Source organism: Meriones unguiculatus, chromosome 8 (genome assembly GCF_030254825.1).
Source record: "Meriones unguiculatus strain TT.TT164.6M chromosome 8, Bangor_MerUng_6.1, whole genome shotgun sequence".
Classification (NCBI taxonomy): Eukaryota; Metazoa; Chordata; class Mammalia; order Rodentia; family Muridae; genus Meriones; species Meriones unguiculatus.
In genome coordinates, this window is record NC_083356.1 from 116,189,549 (window position 1) to 116,209,457 (window position 19,909).

A 19,909-nucleotide genomic window follows, 5' to 3' on the forward strand; every position below is an offset into this window, starting at 1 on the left:
TTGAAAGACTGCAGCTCAACTGTGGGTGATAACAAAGCTGTCTGTTGCAGACAGCTCCCTGAGTTCCACGCACGCTAGGTATGTCCAACCTTCTGACACTGCAGCGTGGAACTGTCACCACAAAGTTCCAGCTCAAGAATCGCACCACCAACTTATGAAAAAACTGGGGGGGGGAAATCTAACGCTTTAAGTAAATTTACAATTTTGTGTTGGGTCGCACTAACAGCCACCCTTGACTCTGCCGTTTCAAACTATGTCATGACGTTTGGTCTCTATCGGTAAACCAGGGATGCCAGGCTGCTGGAGAGCTGGCAAGTTTCTTTAGCTCCAGCAGTCTACCCTGCAGGCTCTTTTGTCTCAGATCATGAAGACACATTGTCTTAGGAGGACTCTACTATTATATTACTTCTCATTTTAGAACAAGTACGGTCCCAAAATCTAATTTTCCAAGCCATTCTTTTTAGTTTGTTTATAACTTTTTTAAAATTAAATTTCTATTTTTTTATATTAATTATAGTTTACATACTTTGTATCCCAGCTGTAGTCCCCTTCCTACTCCCCTCCCAATTCCATCCTCCCTCTCTCATCTCCTCCCATGCCCCTCTCCAAGTCCACGGATAGGGGAGGTCCTCCTCCCCTTCCACCTGACCCCAGCTTATCTGGTCTCATCAAGACTGGCTGAATTGCCCTCCTTTGTGGCCTGGCAAGGCTGCTACCTCAGCCGGGGGAGACAAAGAGCTAGCCACTGAGTTCATGTCAAAGACAGTCCCTGTTCCCCTTACTAGGATACCCACTTGGATACTGAGTTGCCATGGGCTACATCTGAGCAGTGGTTCTAAGTTATATCCTTGAATGGTCCTTGGTTGGAGGATCAGTCTCAGAAAAGACCCCTGTGCCCAGATATTTTGGTTCTGTTGCTCTTCTTGTGCAACTCCTGTCCTCTCCAGGTCTTGCTATCTCCCCCTTCTTTCCTAAGATTCCCTGCACTCTGCCCAAAGTTTGAGTCTCAGTATCTGCTTTGATACCTAGAGTCTTTCAGAGGCCCTCCGTGGTAGGTTCCTGTCCTGTTTCCTGTTTTCTCCTTATTCCAATGTCCGTCCCATCTGCCTTTCTGAGTGAGGGCTGATCATCTTACCCAGGGTCCTCCTTCTAGCCATTTTTATTATAAACTTGGAAGTGTGACATACTAGAGGTATTGACGAGGATTAATGAAGTTCAGGGCATGGGTGCTGGCTACTCTATGGAACTGGACACACTTTCCTCAGCTATGAACTTTACAGCCTAACTAGACTCCCTGACAACCTCCCATATTGTCAAAAGCAGTATTTTCGAGTAATATTCCGGTTAAAGTGAAGGACATAAATGTATACCAATGTCCTCTAATGCGGACATGAAGGATCTTGGGGATGGTGAACTCAGCTGCCCTGCCCTGACACTACCTGTAGACAGGCAGATCTCAGAACTCAAGCCCTGTCACTTGTCCCTCTCATGGACCTCTATGGGAGCCCAGCCTCCTCAAGAGGGAGCCCATTAAGCTGCTTTCTGTTGGAATGTTTAAAGGACTAGGCCCTTGCCAGGAAGCATTTCAGTGCTGTCTATTTCAAAGCATTAATAATCCTTCTCTTTTTAAAGATAAATTTCAGGTTAAATAAACAGACTGGCTCCTCAGGCATCACTTATTTTGATTCAAAAAATAACTTCCCTTGGAGACAGATGATGAAATGAAGCTTATATGATCCTAAAGTGCTGGTAATTTTCCACCCCCTAATAAAAAATAATTTTCTTTTGAAATATGTATGATGGATATTTTAATATTCAAAACAGTTGAACATATTTAACATACTCAATTTTTTTTGAAAGCCAACATCCCTCAAGACTGGCAGTTTTAAGGAAGAATGAGTAAAGTTATATAACAAGCAATCCCCCCAGATTAATTCACCTCTGCATTTCATTTTGAATTTCACTAGCAAGACAGCAAAATAATTCTGATCTGCATCTCAAACTATCACAACACATCCACATTATCAAGTATGCATAGAATGGATGGGTTCCCATCCAGCTTGATTAAAAAAATAAAAATAATAATAAAAAAAGAATTAGTCAAAATGGCTTACACACTCTTTCCTTAAAGAATAATGGTTAAAACCAGGAAAAGCCTGACCAAGCAGATGACACAGAGCTCCCATGACTACAGAGGAGAGCCACGCTGAGCAGGAAGGAGCTGGGGGCCAGTTAATGTTCTTACATTCCCAGGGTGATGATCACATTTCTAGAGATAGAATACTTTCTGCAAAAAACTGCTCAAAGCGAGAAAGCAACTGGAGAACGAGCAGGCAAAGCCAGAGTTTGCTCAATCCACAGTTCCCCATCTGAACCTCTGCAGTCTGTTTTCTGATCTCTCTCCTTCACAGGAAATACTTCGCACTGAAGCCTGCAGCCATTTCTGCATTATAGAAACCAGTGATCAGTACTGGAGTTTCACCTTTCTGAACTTCTCTCAATTCATACTCGTTCAAATGTAACTTCTGAAAAAGGGCAGAGGTATTGGCAGAAAAAAATAGAACAGACAACATCCCAAGATCCCTGGCAGCTGTATCTTTAACTTCATATTATAATTATGTTCTTATTACCTCATGGTCCTTGACTGGTTACTGCTCTCACTCTAAACTAATTGTTCTTTGCTTTAATTCTCATGAATCTCTTTTTCAATTGTTCTACTGAATTAAAACATCCCTGAAGGATAATGTCACAGGCCATTCTTAGGTATTTATGGTGATATTTTACAAACATATATCACTATGTGACTATAACCTGGATCTATATGAAACACACTGGCCTTCCTATCAAGAATTCTTCAAAAACTCAGCATTCTGATGTATTTATTTCCCTCACTTTTGAGACAGGATCTCATGACACAGCATAGCCTGGCCTCAAACTGCAATTCTCTTGCTTCAGTCTCCTGGTTCTGGGGTAATGAACATGCTTCACCATGCCTGGCTTGTGTTCTGCTTCCTATCACCAAGATTTGTTCTATCCATTTTGAAACTTCATCTAGATGGGCTAAGCATCAGTCTTTAATGTGAATTCTGCTCACATCCATCTCCATGAAAATATAAATATAGCTTTCGTTAAGAATCAACATTTAGGGTATGGAAGGAACAGAGATAAAAATGGTTGGAGTTAAAGAAAACAGATTAATTAAAAAAATTTAAAACCCTTATATTCTTCTGTTTGAATCAGGTGCATCAGTATGAACTGGTAAACTGTTTGATTCAAGGTAAAACTTCCTAACTTTATCCTCTAAAAAGGGCTAGAAAAAAACTGTGATCATTATACCTCATGCCTAGCATTTCAAACTCCTGTCTGAAATACCAGTTCCAGCAAAAGAACCAAACATCTCAAAAAAAGGGCCAATTCCAGGTCTGGGAACAAAAGATACTGTGAGAGTAGAGGAACTGCCTACCAAAGATGCTTTGTCATGAAATAAATAAATAGACACTGGATAGAAAAATAAAAGATAAGATACAGATGCATACATGCCACAAACAACATGTACACACACATGCATACATGCACATAGATATACATACATACATACATACACACACATACATACATACACACACATACTGGCTAGAAGCTGTTCGGACTATGCATCTCTAAAAATGCAACAATGTAATCATCAAAAGGAATGATTGAGATGGATTCAAACACTTCAAGCGTATGTAAATTCATAAGTTTATGATCTAAAAACATGACTGGTCAACTTCAGAGGAGGCCAGCCCAACAACTCATTGAAAAGTATTTTTATCTTGCTTTTTTGATTGCACACCATATCCCCAGGTGACCGAGGCCGTGATGCAAAGATGGTTATGGCTTATGGAAATACTCTACCCCCCGCCAAACAGAGGAGTGTTCCAATTAAAAGTTACCATTTTGCAACCCCTAACCAACAAAGGGGACCAGGACACAGAGCATCACTTGCTGGGCGGGGCAACTTCTGTTACCAGAATACTCAGAATCTCAACAATTTCACGTGGGCAAACAAATTGGCCAGTATTCACTCAACCGTTACACAAACAGAAAAGGGTATAAAGGAAGAGTTATTTTTTCCCGTTGGGCTCTCCTGTACACACAGTTAAGGAAACTTGTCAGTGTTAATGTCAGTATTAATTCTTTTCCTTTGGGAAAGAAAACTGCTCTCTGCCAAAGGAGAGAGCATCTATAAACAAGTTCATCCTGGGTTCACTGCTCTACCCATGAGTTTCTCTAGTGTGCTCTCTTGGATATTTCTGCCCTAAAAGATAAATGTAGAGGTAATTCTACCTTCTCCAACTAAAATAGAGATAATTGACTTAAAGAATCCAAACAAATTCCCTACAAAGAAAAACACATCAGATCTAATTCTACTGTTGAGTCCTCGCCAATTTCTTTTACATTAAACAAAATTAAGCTGAAGCTCAGGATACAGTAATTTAACCACTATTTTGACCATTTCTCTTCTACTTAATTAGCAAACTAAGCCATGAAGTAATAGCATTAAGAAACAGGGGGACAGGTAAATGGCCTACTGGATCTTATAATTTTCAGTGCTTGACCTTAAAATATCTGTACCCTTGCCAAAGGAATTTGAGCAAGACACCTCTCAAACACATAGGCAGGACCCTTCAGGGTAATCAATAGGGAGCAGCGTGGTGATCCTCTCTTAGAAGCCACGACTCACCTACCTACAGGCAAATTATTTCATGGTGCGGCACCTCTTCCATGAACCTTTCAGACAGAGTCAACAGTCACTGGCTGGTGGAGTGTCCACGAAGACCACAGCCCAGGCAATCAAGGGCTGAGCCTGCTATCTCTCCATCCAGGAGATCATCTTTCTGAATCTGTGAGATGAGGACAGAGGAAGCACTACATTCAACAAACAGCTCTGAATGTGGGTCCAAAGACTGAAGCTTCAGAGATGTGGCACCCAATGAAAGGAGCTGGAAACAAGCACAGTACTCATGTGAAGGTCACAAGCAAGCAGGTTGTCTCTGAGAAAAGAAAGAATCAAGACAGCACTGACAGAGGGAGAAATGAGTTAAAAGACCACGAGGAACTCTTGGGGACAACAGAACCTACAAGGGAGCAAGCTGCATGTGCAAAAGTTGCCCATCTGAGATTAATGTGCTTCATAATAAAACTACTTTTAAAAGCCCCTCCCCCCCTTTTTTAACATTGCCACCAGGAAGCTGAGGGAGAGTTGGTAAACACGCTGATGATACATAATAGCACAGGACCGATAAATGTTGCAGCTAAGTGACAGGTAGCTCATGGGACTGTATCATTCCGCTTTGAAATTTTCAATCATCAAAGGGCTTCTTAAAACTTTAAAGGGTTGGGGGATGTAGCTCAGTGGCAGAGCACCTGCCTAGCAGCCTTGAGATCTGGAGCTTGAGCCCCAGTACCACCAGCAAACAAGAACGCTGACGCTGAGACTTAGTCAAACTCCCTCTACTCCTTACTAGCTACCATGTCCCTAGGTAAAATATAACCTTCTGAACTCATTTCATTTACTTACAAACCAGAGATAACGAATCCTGGCATGTCTCACTCTAAGCAACTGTAGGTTCTCACTAGGCATCAATGGATATAAAAATAAGTTCTGAACTATAAAGCAATATATAAATACAACAAATTCATAGCAGTGAAGATTTGTGTAGCACCATATTCTATGTTTGAAGATATCACTGATTTTTTTTTTTTTTTCAGGAATAAACAGTGTCTGTGTATTGGCTTTCCAGCTATCCCTGCTTAAAAACACAGTGATAGAACCCATATATCAGAAGTATGGATGACACCAATGGTCATTCTTTATAGTCCTTTATGAAGTATACTGTGTGATTCATCTTCCAGTCTGGGGGAGTTATGCCTTGTACCATAACTTACTAATAACACACAAGTGTATGCTTTCACCAGGGTTCATAATGGACAGGCAGGAGGTGATGCCTGAAAGCCCATTCCAGAAGAAGCTGGCTTAGGATTTTAAGTCATCTGGATAAACCGCAGCTCATGATTAAGGATCAGCTTTCCCAAAACCCACAAAAGCTTGACTAGTCAAAATAATGTTCATGATCTATGTTTTTAAAATCTCATTAGGGAAGAGACATTAAATTCTTAGCAGGGCTCTATTAGGCATGGAAACGAGAGAGCTGACATCTTCCCCAGTATCAAGGCAAACAAGGAAACACAACTCAAGCAAACCCATCTAAAAGTAAACACGTGGCCAATCCTCTATTTTACCTTTCAAAAACTTGTTAGGCTAAGCATAGTCAGATACAAATCCCACAAAATACAATGGGGACCAGCAGTGCTGTCTGGTATGCTACTGTTGGCCTTCATTTTAAACTGAGTGAGTATTCACGGTCAATGTTTCAAACATGGATGGTCAAGCCCAAAATCATATTCACACAAACACACACACACACACACACTCATCAATTCTTTTGCACTGTCTTCTTCAGACAACAGCTGCACCAAGCGGCTGCTTGCAGTGTTCAGCTCTGAGTCCAGTCTGGGGGAGGATGGTCTTTGTCCCGTAACTCTGTCCCGACCCTTCAGCTCGGTTATGAAATGATGCTATGAACCGTTCCTTCTCAGGCTGCCCCAGATGTCCCATCTTTTCTTTTCCACATGGCTTCCCTGAGACGCCCAGGCTCAACGCACCCACCGCTGGGTTTCAGGATTTGCCCAAGAAGACCATCTGAGCTGTTATTTGTAGTTACTAAATCTGCCCAATTCTTGTGATAAAAGAGATTACACAGCACCACAGCAAAGGCCTGGACAAATTAACACATACCCAGGCTGCCAGCCAGAGCCCCACTGCCAGCTACCACCCTAGTGACCGTCTTGGCCTTCCAGTTCCAAAAGTCATAAAGTTTCCTTGTGAGTCCCCTTTCCCTACAGTCTCACATGCCCCAGCCATGGAAGGATTTTTTTTCCTCTAAGAGGCCGTGTGTGCTGTTTTCTCAAAACATCAACTCTTTGCTCTGTTCTTCTAATTCATGACAGGGTTGTGCAGCCTCCAAGAGGAACATGTGTCTGTCAGTACACGAAACATACTACTGTCTGTGTCATCTCCCAAGTCAGGAGACCGTTGCCAGGAGCAAGCTTCTGAGCTGTTTGTTCCAGGCCCTCGTCCATCCCCTCCTGCAGCACAGACATCACGAACATCAAAGGGCAAGCCTTGAACAGCCTGAGCACTAAGACTCCAATGGAGTCCAAGGGCATTTCAAACCCCAAAGCACCACCATTCGGGGACAGTGAGAGCAAGAACTGAGGACACAAGTGGACAGAGCTGGATGGAAATACTTGTACGATTTTGGAATAGCCATTTCGCTAATGCTCCCCTCCCCAAATTGCTTCTCTTCACAAAGTTTGTTCCCAACATTCCTTTAAACTAAGAGCCTAATGACACACTGCGTTATGGAGGAAATCAAGGTGAGGGGCTGATGTACTGATAAGAATTGAAGATAAACTCTGAAGTAGGCAAGTGTACCAAGTCAAAAGTGGGGGTGGGGAGGTGGGGGCGGGATGACAGAGGACCTTGAGAGGTTTTGTTCCAGAACACTGAACAGTGGTGGAGCACTACAAATCAACGCCAAGTCCTCCCGCAGCCATTCGGGAGCACAGTGTGAAAACACTGGTACCACCCTAGCATTTTTAAGACGCTTCCTCAGGGGGTGCTACGATTTGGAACCTAGTGTGTTCTAGCCAGTAGTAACTAGTTGTCCCCAATTTTTATCTTTTGTGCCCCTAATTAGGTTAACAAGTAAAGCTGTGTGTGGTGGCACATGCTTGTACTTCTAGAAATCAAGAAGCTCAGGCAAGCAGATCTTGAGTTCAAGGCCAACCCAGGCTACATGGAAAAACCCTGTTCCTCCTCCAAAGGAAGGTATTACATAGCAAAACCAAAACCCAACCAAGTAACATTAAAGATAAAGATACTACACAGGAGACAATTTCAAAAAGCTAATACCAGTCAAGATGGACTTCAATACAGAAAATATTAACAGATAATTTCATAAAGATAAACCTATAGCAATCCTGTGTGTCTGTGCAGCCAGGAATAGAGCCTCAAAATACATGCAGCATTTTGGGGTGGGAATTGGGGACTCTTGGGGGAGGGGGTCCCATGGCTCTGTAAATGCCTAGCAAACAGGATGGGGCTAGATCCTCAGTCTGAGGTGTCACTGACCTAGGAGAAAGACGAATGTACAATCCGAATTCCATACAGTAAAACAAGTAGACAAGAATAAAGCGGACTATTCATCAGTCAACACTGTCTAAATACAAAGTTTGAATTCCTTCAATGTCCAGCTCCTGGTAGTCAAAAATGCCAAAGTGAGCCCTGGGGAGACAGAGGCAGGTGGATCTCTCTGCATTCAAGGACAGCCTGGTCTATGTACCAAGTTTCAGGCCTTTCCACATAATGAGACCCTGACTTTAAAAAGGAAGGGGAGGAAGACCTCCCCTATCAGTGGGCTGGGGGAGAGGCATGGGTGGAGAAGGGAGAGGAGGAGGGAGGGAGCTCCAGGGGAGATACAAAGTGAATAAACTATAATTAATAAAAATAAACATAAAAATAATTTAAAGTCATCAAATAAAATATGAGCCATCTAGATATTTTACTGCCTAATATTCATTTATTTGTTATTAGTATAGCTCAAATGTTCCATTTTAATACTCAGTATGCATACTAAAAATGATTCTCCAAGTGTCTGAGATTCAAATTTAACTTAGCATCTTGTATTTTTATTTGCTAAATCTGACAACTTTAAGCTCAAGCCCCACAGAGATAAGGACGTAAGTCACGTAAAGAACACACTGTTTTCCCACTTGTGACTGGCCGCCGTTGCGCGTGTCTCTTCAGAATCTGCGCCACGTGAACGTAAGTCACGTAAAGAACACACTGTTTTTCCACTTGTGACTGGCCACCTTTGCACGTGTCTCTTCAGAATCTGCACCACGTGAACAGTGTGCAAAGCGCAAGGATAAACTTGATGGTTTTACAGAGTCGCTTCCATTTCCCCTGCTGGACAACAGTGCTGTGCCGGTCTGTGCTATCAAACCACCCACGACCAAGCATTTACTCGTGTCAAACGCCAGCATCCAAATCTGAAATCCTCCCATCAGGAGTCCTTGTCAAGCAGAATGACCACCAATTCAATGGGTCACCCATTTCTCCTTCCAAACAATTCCTGAAACCAACTTGTCACAGCTCGTCAATGGCAGTAACTTCCACTCCGAGAAGGTAGTTTGACAGCTGTCATTTTGTACAGAGTCTGTCTAGTCCAGTCCATGACAACTGTCTGGGAACTGCAAAGAAGCCAGTGCCCTCACCCTGACCACATCCCAGCCAGGATCCTCAAAGGTCTTATGTAAGCGAAGACTCACAGTTCTAAGACTGGGTTGTGCCAGGAAGAGAGGAACAAAGATGGCACCCAGGAAGTGCACTAACAACAAAGAACAAGGTACGGCTCGTTCCTCGGACTTTGGTTTGTGTATCTGTTTCTTTACATTTGGTTCTATTCAAGTGGCCTCAAGCAACCCCATCCTGTTACCTGTCTCACAGACAGCGTCTCGGGTACTCATTTACACAGGCTGCCTAGACCCCCCTGGAAACCCCACCGTGGGTCGGGCCACCTGAGAAAGATTGTCCCCACCTCTGTGGGCACAGCTGGAAAGGAACGCTGCCCTTTGGCCCTTCCGTATTCTTAGGTTCTGAAGTGCACATGCATGGAAATGAACAACTGGCATCACTTTCTGCTCAGGATCCAGCATTTGGGGAAATCCCCCAATGGCAAGCACACGGCGCACAGGACGCTTCTGCCGCCCTTCTGAGTAGTCTGATGCAGACCCAAGCACAGTGACAGTAAGGAAACGCTCTCTATCGGGCGCCAGTGCCTGAAGGGAACTGGGACCACCGCGAGAATGCAAAACTCAAATCAACATAACTAGTTCTTAGACAGCAACAGAGTGTGATCAGAAAGAGTCTTCAAACTGAGACACGTGAAAACAGCCACACACAGGGGCAGTGACGGAGATCAGATGGACAGGATGGCAAATTGTGGCGCTGGAGGGGCTGTTGGTAAATATGTCTGCCTCACAGGAAGCAAGCACAAAGCTGGAAAGTCCTTAGAAACAGACATGGCATACTTACAGCTTACGACATTTTATACCACAGAAAATTAAACAGACAATCCTCCCGTTGAGAAAAGCAGAGTAGAAAAAAAAATGCTCTAGCAACTGTTGCCAAGTTTGACCTTACCATACTGACAGAGCCCGGGTCTACCTAATGGAAACCTCAGGAACTCCATCTGACTCAGTTCTTTGCTCCATTAGGGATCACAATGGTTCCCCAACTGGAACAAGCAGAGGTTTGGCTCTTCTTACTGTCCTTTGACTCTTCCTCCTCTGGCCTGTATCACCTGCTCCCTGAACCTACCTCTTTGCCACTGGGCTAAACGTACACCCCACATCTTAAGGCCTTGACACCCCTCCGCCAGAATCAGCCGGTCCTCAGCATGTCCATATGTCCTTTCTTTTCTCCTCAAGTGTCTGATAATTGGCTACCATGAGCTCAGAGTTAAAGCTCATGAAATGACAAGCATGGCACTATGACCCCAAACTTTTGAAAGCACAGACAGGCTGCAGAGCCAGGGAAAGGAACAGACATTAGGTGACAAAGCCAGTGATGACTGTTAAATTTGCTGTGCTGTGAAGATCTCACCTAGTCTCTGAGGATACAGAATGAATGCGGATTCATACTGCGGCATCTGAGAAAAGCTAGCAAACCGGATTAGTCTCTCAACTGTTCTGTAGTTTCTTGCATCCTGCAACACTTCGCTTAGTATTTCCTGCCTTGTTCGGTGAAAACAGCATTTAAAACGAAAGCAGCAGGCGGAGCAGGTCTTCCTCAGGTAAAGGCAGGACCTGGGGGTCACGTCAGACAGGGAGAAGGCCTGGCAAAGCGGAAGTGTGGCCTAGTTAACCAGAGGAGCAGGAAGAGGACTGGGAGACTGCAGCTGCTTCCCAGGGTAGGTGGGGATGTCTGTTCTACTGTAGGATAACAGGAAGTCACTGGAAGGTTGTTAGCAGGGGCTGGAAACTGCATGTGTCTCTTTAAAGATGGCTGAGACAGGGCACCATGGGGGTTGCAGCTAGAACAGTCATTTTGGAGAACTGTGGCATCATCTACAGGCAAAATTTTGGAGGTGGAGCTATCAAAGGACACAAACAGATGATAAGGGGAAAAGAGGTGTCCTCAAGGTAATCCCCAGTTTTTTGCAGCTCCAGAGAGATGTTGTGAGGATCAAATCCCAGTGTGGATTCATCCTGAAGGCGGACCATCCCCACACATAAATTATGAGATCAGTATCTCCTTATTCCAGGCAGAGAGAACTCACTTCCTGCAAAAAGTTAGCACTGCTTCGATCTGTGGAACAAGTGCCCAGCGCACGGCTGCCAGAGCAGTGCTTTTGACCTTGGTGTCTACGTGCACACTGACGCAGGAAGCACCGTCCTCTCCTTGAAGTCTCTTAAGCCTTACACCGTGACACAACGAAACACCTCTTCAAAGGCTGCCAAACTGCTGTCCCCTGGGATTCACCTACTAAAGGACCCACTACCTCACTCACACATCAAACTGAGGACAACGTCATTAACACTGTGGGCACTGCCCATTAACACTGCCACAGCCAAACTACAGCAATGAATTTTACTGTTTTGTTTTTTTCTTTTAATTAAGAAGCTCTTCCAAGAACCTTCACACACTAGGTCTACAAAAGGCATCTAGAAAACCAGGTAGTACACCAGGCTGAACAAGTAGGCCAATGCTCTGTCCCCCCAAACTGCTCTGGGGCCTTGGAGACGCACTAGCAATGGGAAATCACATGAAGGGTCTCTGCCATGAAACCCCACGTCCTTTCACACCTGTTACAACTGGAACACAGGAAGCCCCAGAAACCCAGCACATCTTAATGTGGCTGTTACAGCCCCACCCCCGCCAGTCAAAACCATCCCAGTACAGTGATGATACAGTGTCTATAACTCAGCACATTGCTGGCGGAGGTGATGCAGATGGAGAATATCTTATTTCCAAAGCAGCAAAATTATTTTTGCTATTCTGTGCCGTGCAGGAAGACTCATACATTTTAAACAACCTACATAACTTTTTTTTTTCCAATGAGAGGGAAGACTCAGTAGTGATTTAAAATTAAACTGTTAACCAAGTGTCAGGAATCATGAAGTAAGAGTAAGTGGGAGGCTCCTTCTGAATGGCAAACACCAGGCTATTTAGAAACATTCAAAACTGGAAAGGCTTTTGGTGTCAGCACCTTCTATTCCAGCTTTCCCGACAAGAAAGCCACCTACCACCACCTTTAGGAGTCACGGGGGAATGTCAGAAGGCGATATTTTTAGTCTCTTTACAAAGAGACACTCCTTTCTTCATTCATGAAAACACGTTAGGCTCCTAACGTGCCGTCGACAATCCTAGGATGTGGTGTCATGTAAAACAGACTTGACCTCGAACGTGTGGACTTGTGGTCTGCTGACAGATCTAACACCTGAACATCTCTGCCTATGATTAAAAGCGAGGAGGAGAAGAACAGTCTGAGAGAGCAATGAAAGGGACTTGATTTCACTGACTGGAAGTGGAAGGCTTTCTTTCCTGGAAGCAGCACGTAAGTAGGTGGAAACACAGGGGAAACACGGAACGGGTCCGTGCAGCGTGAGTGGTGGGCGTGGAAGTGCACACTTGGAGACCTGAAGTTTTTTTTTTGTTTTTTTTTTTGTCTTAGTGCAGCGGAAGGCAGTGAGTAATTTTAATCAAGGCAGAGAGGCAATGAGGTTTGTGCTCTGAAAAGCACAAAGACAAAACAAACACCCAAAACACAAAAAAACAAGACAAGGGAAAATGTGGCAGTGGAAATGGGAGGGGGTGAGTTTCAGATGCATGCTGAGTTGAACAGACAGAGCTGTTTCATGTGGGGAGTGCAGTGAGTGGGTGAGCAAAGATGGCCCAGGCTTCCTCTGGAGCAAGGGAGCGAATGGAGGTGCTGCTGACAAAGGCCGGAACAGCGGGACACCCTGTGCTCAGAAGCACAGGATCAAAAGACTGGTTTGGAACAGAGAGTTAAAGAGTTAGCGAACCTCTGAGACCTCTGGACGTAAATGCGGGGCAAGCGGTGGGACTGGGCAGGAGACTGTGATTCTTCTGCTTTTCCGCTGCACAGGTCTTAGAGGAACTGAGGCTGGCCCACCTTCCCTGAAGGCGAACGATGCCTTCCCGTGCTCTCTACTGCCTGACAAGGCAGCCACAAAGAGAGAAGAGAACACAGGTACCTTCTAGAGCAGAGAACTCTACTACTAACCAAATACAGGTGCCGTAAACGATAGGGTCGTATCAACGCGTTAGATCTAGGGGTCAGCCATTCCCAACACCCCTCCCCACGCTGGCTCTTACACCCCTTCTGCCCGCCCCCTCTACAGTGCTCCCTGAGCCTTGGTGGGGAGCGGTAAAGTAGATGTCCCGCGTAAGGCTGAACCCTCAACAGCCACTTGGACTCAGCATTTCAAAGAAAGCAGCTTCTCGGTGACCGGGAACAGCACTAGTCTGTGGACATAACTTTTAAGGTCCTGTTGGCACATACTGCATCGACTGTTTCATGGATGCCTGGTTAAGCAAATCTTAACTGCAGAGTTTGTATGTATGCGTAAATACATACATACATACATAAATACATACATATATATACACCTCTATAATATATACATGCATGCGTGTGTGTGTGTGTGTGTGTGTGTGAGTGAGAGAGAGAGGTATGCGGATACCACAGAAAGCGTGTGGTGGTCAGAGCACATCCTAGGGTGTTGGTCCTCGCCTTCCATCTTCTTTGAGGCACGATCCCTTGCTGCTTGCTGCTGCGTGCACCAGGTACGTGGGCCTCTGAGGTTCAAGCACGTCTCTGGTCTCCGCCTCCCATCTTGCTGTACAGAACCAGAGCTGCACACTCACTGAAGCACACCTGGCCTTACCTGGGCGCTGGACATCCCGGCTCAGGTCCTCATGTCTGCATGGCTAACATTTCACCCACTCAACCATCTCCCCAGCCCGGTTTCTGTTTGGATTACACCAAAAATGCCACGATTCAAATATCCTGCACTCTCCGAGAACGCTCACAATTTAATAAGCAAAACTGCAGAAGCAAGATCTCCACACTTGACTTGTGGCAGGGCGACACTTAGCACCCCGGAGGCTGCCAAATACAGAGATGACATCATGCACATGAACTGATTCACAGGGATGGGGAGAAACAGAAGGAGGCCTCCTGGAGCCAAGGAAGATGTGGGAACTGTGATCACATTTTCTGGAAGGGAGGCTGCTGAGCTGGACAACTGCACAGTAACTGTCACTGGGGGCCGGGTTAGCTTTTTTTTTTTTAAAGGCAAAAGTTTAGCTGGGGTAGGAGGACGATGGAGACCAAGCAGTCCCTTTCCTGTTTCTGTGTACACATTTTCCATACTGAACTAACTTGAAAACATACTTCCTCATTCATACTTGCCCAACACAAACATTTTTTCCCTTTTTTTTTTGAAACGATTTTTTTCCCTCACATATATATCCAAATTGTGATCTCCTTCTACTTCTCCTAGTCCCTCCCCACTGCCCGTCCCATGCAGATCCACCCTTTCTGTCTCTCATTAGAAAACAAGTGGGCTTCCGATGGATAATAGTATAGTAATATATAATATGTAATATGATATATGATAAAACAAGAACATACTAAAATTGGACAAAACAGAAGGAAAAGAGCCCAAGAGAAGCATAAGAAACAGAGACCCACTCATTCCCACACTGAGGAATTCCATAAAAACGCTGAGCTGGAAGTCATAATATACAGAAAGTACCTGGGGGGTGAAAAATATATAAGTAAAACTAGAAAAAAAGTAGGATGAAAATTTTTAAAAAGAAAAGGCCCCGACGTGACACTGTGAGACAGAAACCTCCAGAGAAGCCTCGAGGTTCATTTTCTGTTGGCATCTACCTGCCACTGGGCATGCTGCCTGACCTCAGGCGTAGTTTGTGTCCCCAGTGACACAGCTTCCCTTGGAGGAAACTAAATAATGTTCATTTGCAAGTGACTACCCATTGGAGACAGCTTCTGGGTTAGAGATGGGGCATGAGTCCCCTTCTCTTCAGCTCTAGGACCCCATCTGGCGTAGACCCGTATAGGAGCACATGCTACTTTAGTCTCTGCGGGTTCATATGTGTGTCAGTCGTGTTGATCTAGAGGGCCTTGTGTCCTTGCTGTCCTCCATTCTTTCTGCCTCCTCTTCTGCAGAGATTCCCGAGTCCTGAGGCACCCCATTCAGAGCTGAGTGTTCCAAGGTATCTCACTCTCTGCATAAAGTCTGGCGCTGGGCCACGCTGTATTTGTTCCCATCTGCTGCAGGAGGAAACTTCTCTGATGATGGCTGAGCAGGGCACTGATCTATGAGTACAGCAGAATGTTGGTAGGGATCATTTTATTGCTGCAATTTACTACTATTTTTTTTTTTTAAGAACAGAAGAATTTGGTTTTACCCTAGGTCCCTGGGCTATTTATTGTCTCCGGATCTTGGTTATGCAAGTAGCATCTGTTATGGGTTCCATCTTGTGGAGTAGGCCTTAAGTTAAATCAGAAGTTGGTTACTTGTTCTCACAAACTTTGTGCCACCATGGCCCTAGCCTATCTTGCAGGCATGACACCATTGTAGATCAAAGGGTCTGTGGCTGCACTGGTTTATGTTTCTCCTTTGGTAGTGTGCCAAGCACCTTCCTGTACCAAAGATGCCAGAACACAGGGGTCATCTTAGTCAGGGTTATTATTGCTGAAATGAAACACCATGACCAAAAGTCACTTGGGGAGGAAAGGGTTTATTTCTCTCAAAAGTTCCATATAACAGTTCATCGTCAAAAGCAGTGAGGGCAGGAACTCCCACAGGGCAGGAACCTGGAGGCAGGAGCTGATGCAGAGGCCGTGAATGGGTGCTGCTTACTAGCTTGCTCCCCCTGGCTTGCTCAGCCTGCTTTCTCATAGAACCCTGGACCATCAGCCCGGGGATGGCTCCACCCACGATGGGCTGGGCCCTCCTCCACCAATCACTACTTAAGAAAATGCCCTCCATACATCTTAGTGAGGCATTCCCTCTCCCTCCTTTCAGATAATTCTGGCTTATGTCAAGCTGACATAGTACTATCCAACACAACTGACCCCTTGTCAACTTGATACACAAAAACATCACTGTTAAGCCACAACATTCCTTTGTTGTTCATCCCCCGAGTCACAAATTAATAACACTACAATATAGAATATTTTACAAACGTAAAAATTCCCACATTCTTTACAAATTCTTTACAAAATTAACTTTCTTTTTAAAAATGCAGTCTCTTTTTAAAACCTAAAATCTCTTTAAAAATTCAGTGTCTCAACTGTGGGCTCCTGTGAAATAAATTTAATTCCTCCTTACTACAAAAGGAAAGGCACAGTCAGATCAAAGCAACGCCCAACTATCTGGGTTTCCCTTATGATCTTCTGGACTCCTCCAGAGGGCATGGGTCACTTCTCCAGCTCCACCCTCTGCAGCACTCATAGCTAGTCTTCCAACCTAAGTCAGGACCCACACCACAGCAGCTGTTCTTCATGGGCATCCCCTGGCATCTCCAAAGTGCTGGGTCTTCTGCTGCCGCTGAGGCTGCACCTTCACCAATGGCCTCTCCTGGGCTCTGGTCATGGTGCCAAGCCTCCACTTCTCTGCATGACCCCTTCAATCCTGGGTCTTCATCTGCTGCTGAGGCTGCACCTTCACCAATGGCCTCTCCGATCAAGCCTCAACCAATCATCATGACCCCTTCATGCCTTCAAAACCAGTACCGCCTGGGTGACTCTAACAGCCAAGTTCAGCTGTCAGCTGTCAAGGAACAAGAGGGGCCGTGTTTGGAACACAGCATCTGTGTGCTGACTCTTTGGAAACACTTCCCAGAAGATTTCATCTCAATAATGCTGGGCTCTTCTTAATTTTCCAGCTCCAGCTAAACAGCATCAACTGTCTCTGTTACACAAAGGGTTCGCTCCAGTGGTGCTGGTCTCTTGTCAATCAAGGCTGATTCTTCAGCCCTAGCTGACCAGACACTGCAGATTCTTCACACCAAAGGCCAGGTAGTCACTGCCTCCCTCTGAAACTTCACAAGCCAGACCTCCATCTTCTGCACTGCTCCCTCAACATTCTGATCTTCCAGGCTCCTACAGAACAGCTCGCTGAGCTCTCAACACTCAGTGACTTTTTTTTATCCTAAAGTTCCAAAGTCCTTCCACAATCCTTCCCAAAACAACCTGGTCAGGTCTGTCACAGCAAAACTCCAGTATCCTGCTACCAGCTTGTCGTAGTGAGTTTCTACTTCTGTGATGAGACACAAGGATCAAGAACAACTTGGGGAGGAAAGGGTTTATTTGGCTTACACTTCCACATGGTAGCTCATCACTGAAAGAAGTCAGGACAGAACTCAAACAGGGCTAGACCTGGAGGCAGGAGCTGAAGGAGGGGTGTTGCTCTCTGTCTTGCTCCCCATACCTTCCTCGGCCTGTTTGTTATAGAACCCGGGACCACCAGCCCAGAAATGATACTACCCACAATGGGCTGGGCCCTCCCCCATCAACCACTAATTAAGAAAATGCCCACAGCTGGATCTTAAAACTATCCAGCACAGAGGTGGGGGCGCTACAGAGTTCAGTGAATTGAACTCTACAGAGGCTCTCCAGGTTTAGTGAATTGGGTAGGTGCTGTCCTCAGCAATGGAGCCATGCTGTCAGTTTGTAGAGAGAAACCTATAGTCTTGGCAACAGCCTGGTCATTTGGGGAGGGGGTTCATAGGACCCAGTTAGTCAACAATTCATTTAGATGTAGCCCAGCCCTGGTACTGGAAGCTCCCTTTGGTGACAAAAGATGGCCAGCTGGTGTTCTCTCTCCCACATTATTTGGGTACTTCATTTAGACTGCCTGTTGTGGATATAAATGTGTTTTGTTTTGTTTTTTAAATCCCAGGTATGGGATGTGGGACTGATTCAGACTGTCCACAGCAGCAGACTATTTGCCTCATGCCAGCTCTGAGAGGAGCTCCATGCCAGCTTCAGATAGTTTCATCTGCCTCTGCCTCCCAAGTGCTGGCATTAAAGGTGTGTGCCACCAATGCCTGACTTATTTCTGGCTTCTTATAAGACCTCGGGTGTCTAGAGCTGTGTGGATTTATGTTTGGGTCTTCAATTCTATTAACGTTCCTGTTTTTGTGTCAATACTCTGCTGTTTTTATTAGTATAGCTGCCTGGTACAACTTGAAGTCTGGGAGAGCAATACCCCTTGCAGTTCTTTCTATTACTCACGACTGTTTTTCCTTTTTCTTTTTTTAACCTATATTGGGTTTTACCTATGTATGTTGAGCTGAAAATTGTCTTTTCAAGATCTGTGAAGAAATGTTTTGGAATTTTGAGGAGGGCACTTGAATTTGTAGATTGCTTTTGGTAGGGCAGCCATTTTTTTCTATATTAATCCTACAAATCTATAAGCATGGGAGATCTTTCCATCTCCTGATATCATCTTCAATTTCTTAAAATTTTTTATCATTTTTTTTATACTTGATCGGTTAGAGTTAGCTCAAGATAATTTCTGTTATTTGAGGCTATTGTGAAAGGTTTTTTTCCCTAATTTCTTTCTCAGTTTTCATGTCTTTCTTTAAGGGATTTAATCATTTCCTCTTTAAGGACCCCTATCATGTTCATAAAGGCTATTTTAAGGTCTTTTTCTTGTGCTTCAGCTATGCTGCAATGCTCAGGGCCTGCAGTGATAGGGTTGTTGGGCTCTAGAGGAGACGTACTGTCCAGGCTGTTATGATTGTGTTTTTACAGTGGTCTCTGGCGTCTGTTCAGAAAGATGGTTCTAGATGCTGATATCTGGTCTTGTCGTGGTTGGGTGGCATTTTGTCCCCTGGTTCCTATTGCCCTGTCTGCTTCTGAGGACGGTGTAGTGGTGGCTGTGTTGCCTGGTAGGAAATTCTTCTGGGATCCTCCTAAGTCTGGCCATTGGGGATTCCAGGTAAAATCTTTCTCTAGGTATTGGGAGCTGACGCTTAGGAACGGGGAGGCGGCGGGGGCTGCTGAGGGGGTGCGGTAGAGGGAGGAATATACAAGGTGTTCCACCAGCCTCTGGACAGACAGGGGAGCAAGGCCTCAGCAGGTGGTCCGTTACAGGGCCGGGGGTGAGCCTGGGAAGGTGGACTAGCAGGAACTGAGGGATGTTCTCAAGGTCAGCACTGGCCTGATGACTCAGCAAAGAACAAGAGAGACAACACGCTAGACACGTCTCCTGAATTCATTAACTTGAAGTCCCAGGTAAGGCATATGAAAGCAAGACCAGAAGAAAACAGAGCAGGGTCAGGCTGGACTGAAGGAAAATGAAAGGACAAAGGGCTGGAAAGCTCAGGCCATAATGGTCATTCTCAGATGCCAAATCTCAAATGATACTATTCCAAACCCTCATTTAGGACAAAGCCAAGCCTCTACCTGACCAAAGAAACATGTTACAGGGAGTGGGCAGGCACCCTGGATGGCATCACATTGAGCACTCTTTACCAGCAGACTTGGGAGGCTGCCTGTTTATCAAGTGTCTTTTAAAGTGCACACACACACACACACACACGCACGCACAGACAAGCACACACACTGTTAGTGCTAGTAGTAGTAGCAATAAATAACATTAAAAAGCAAAAACATGATGTGTCTTAAAGAGAATAAAAATTAGCTATTGCCTGGGAGAAATATCTTCCCTATGAACA

General features: G+C 45.0%; 1 protein-coding gene across 12 annotated transcripts in view; it reads right to left on the minus strand.

The window, feature by feature from the left end:
- The window catches only part of Osbpl6 (oxysterol binding protein like 6), a 163,337-nt gene that overhangs the window by 106,862 nt on the left and 36,566 nt on the right, over nt 1-19,909 (minus strand). Inside the window, exon 1 of one of the 12 annotated variants that reach the window (XM_060390419.1) lies at nt 4,728-4,747. The exons of the other annotated variants lie outside the window; for them this stretch is intronic. The gene's annotated coding sequence lies outside the window, so the exon portion shown is untranslated. Of the gene's footprint in view, nt 1-4,727; nt 4,748-19,909 lie in introns of those variants that run through there. 12 annotated transcript variants of the gene reach the window in all.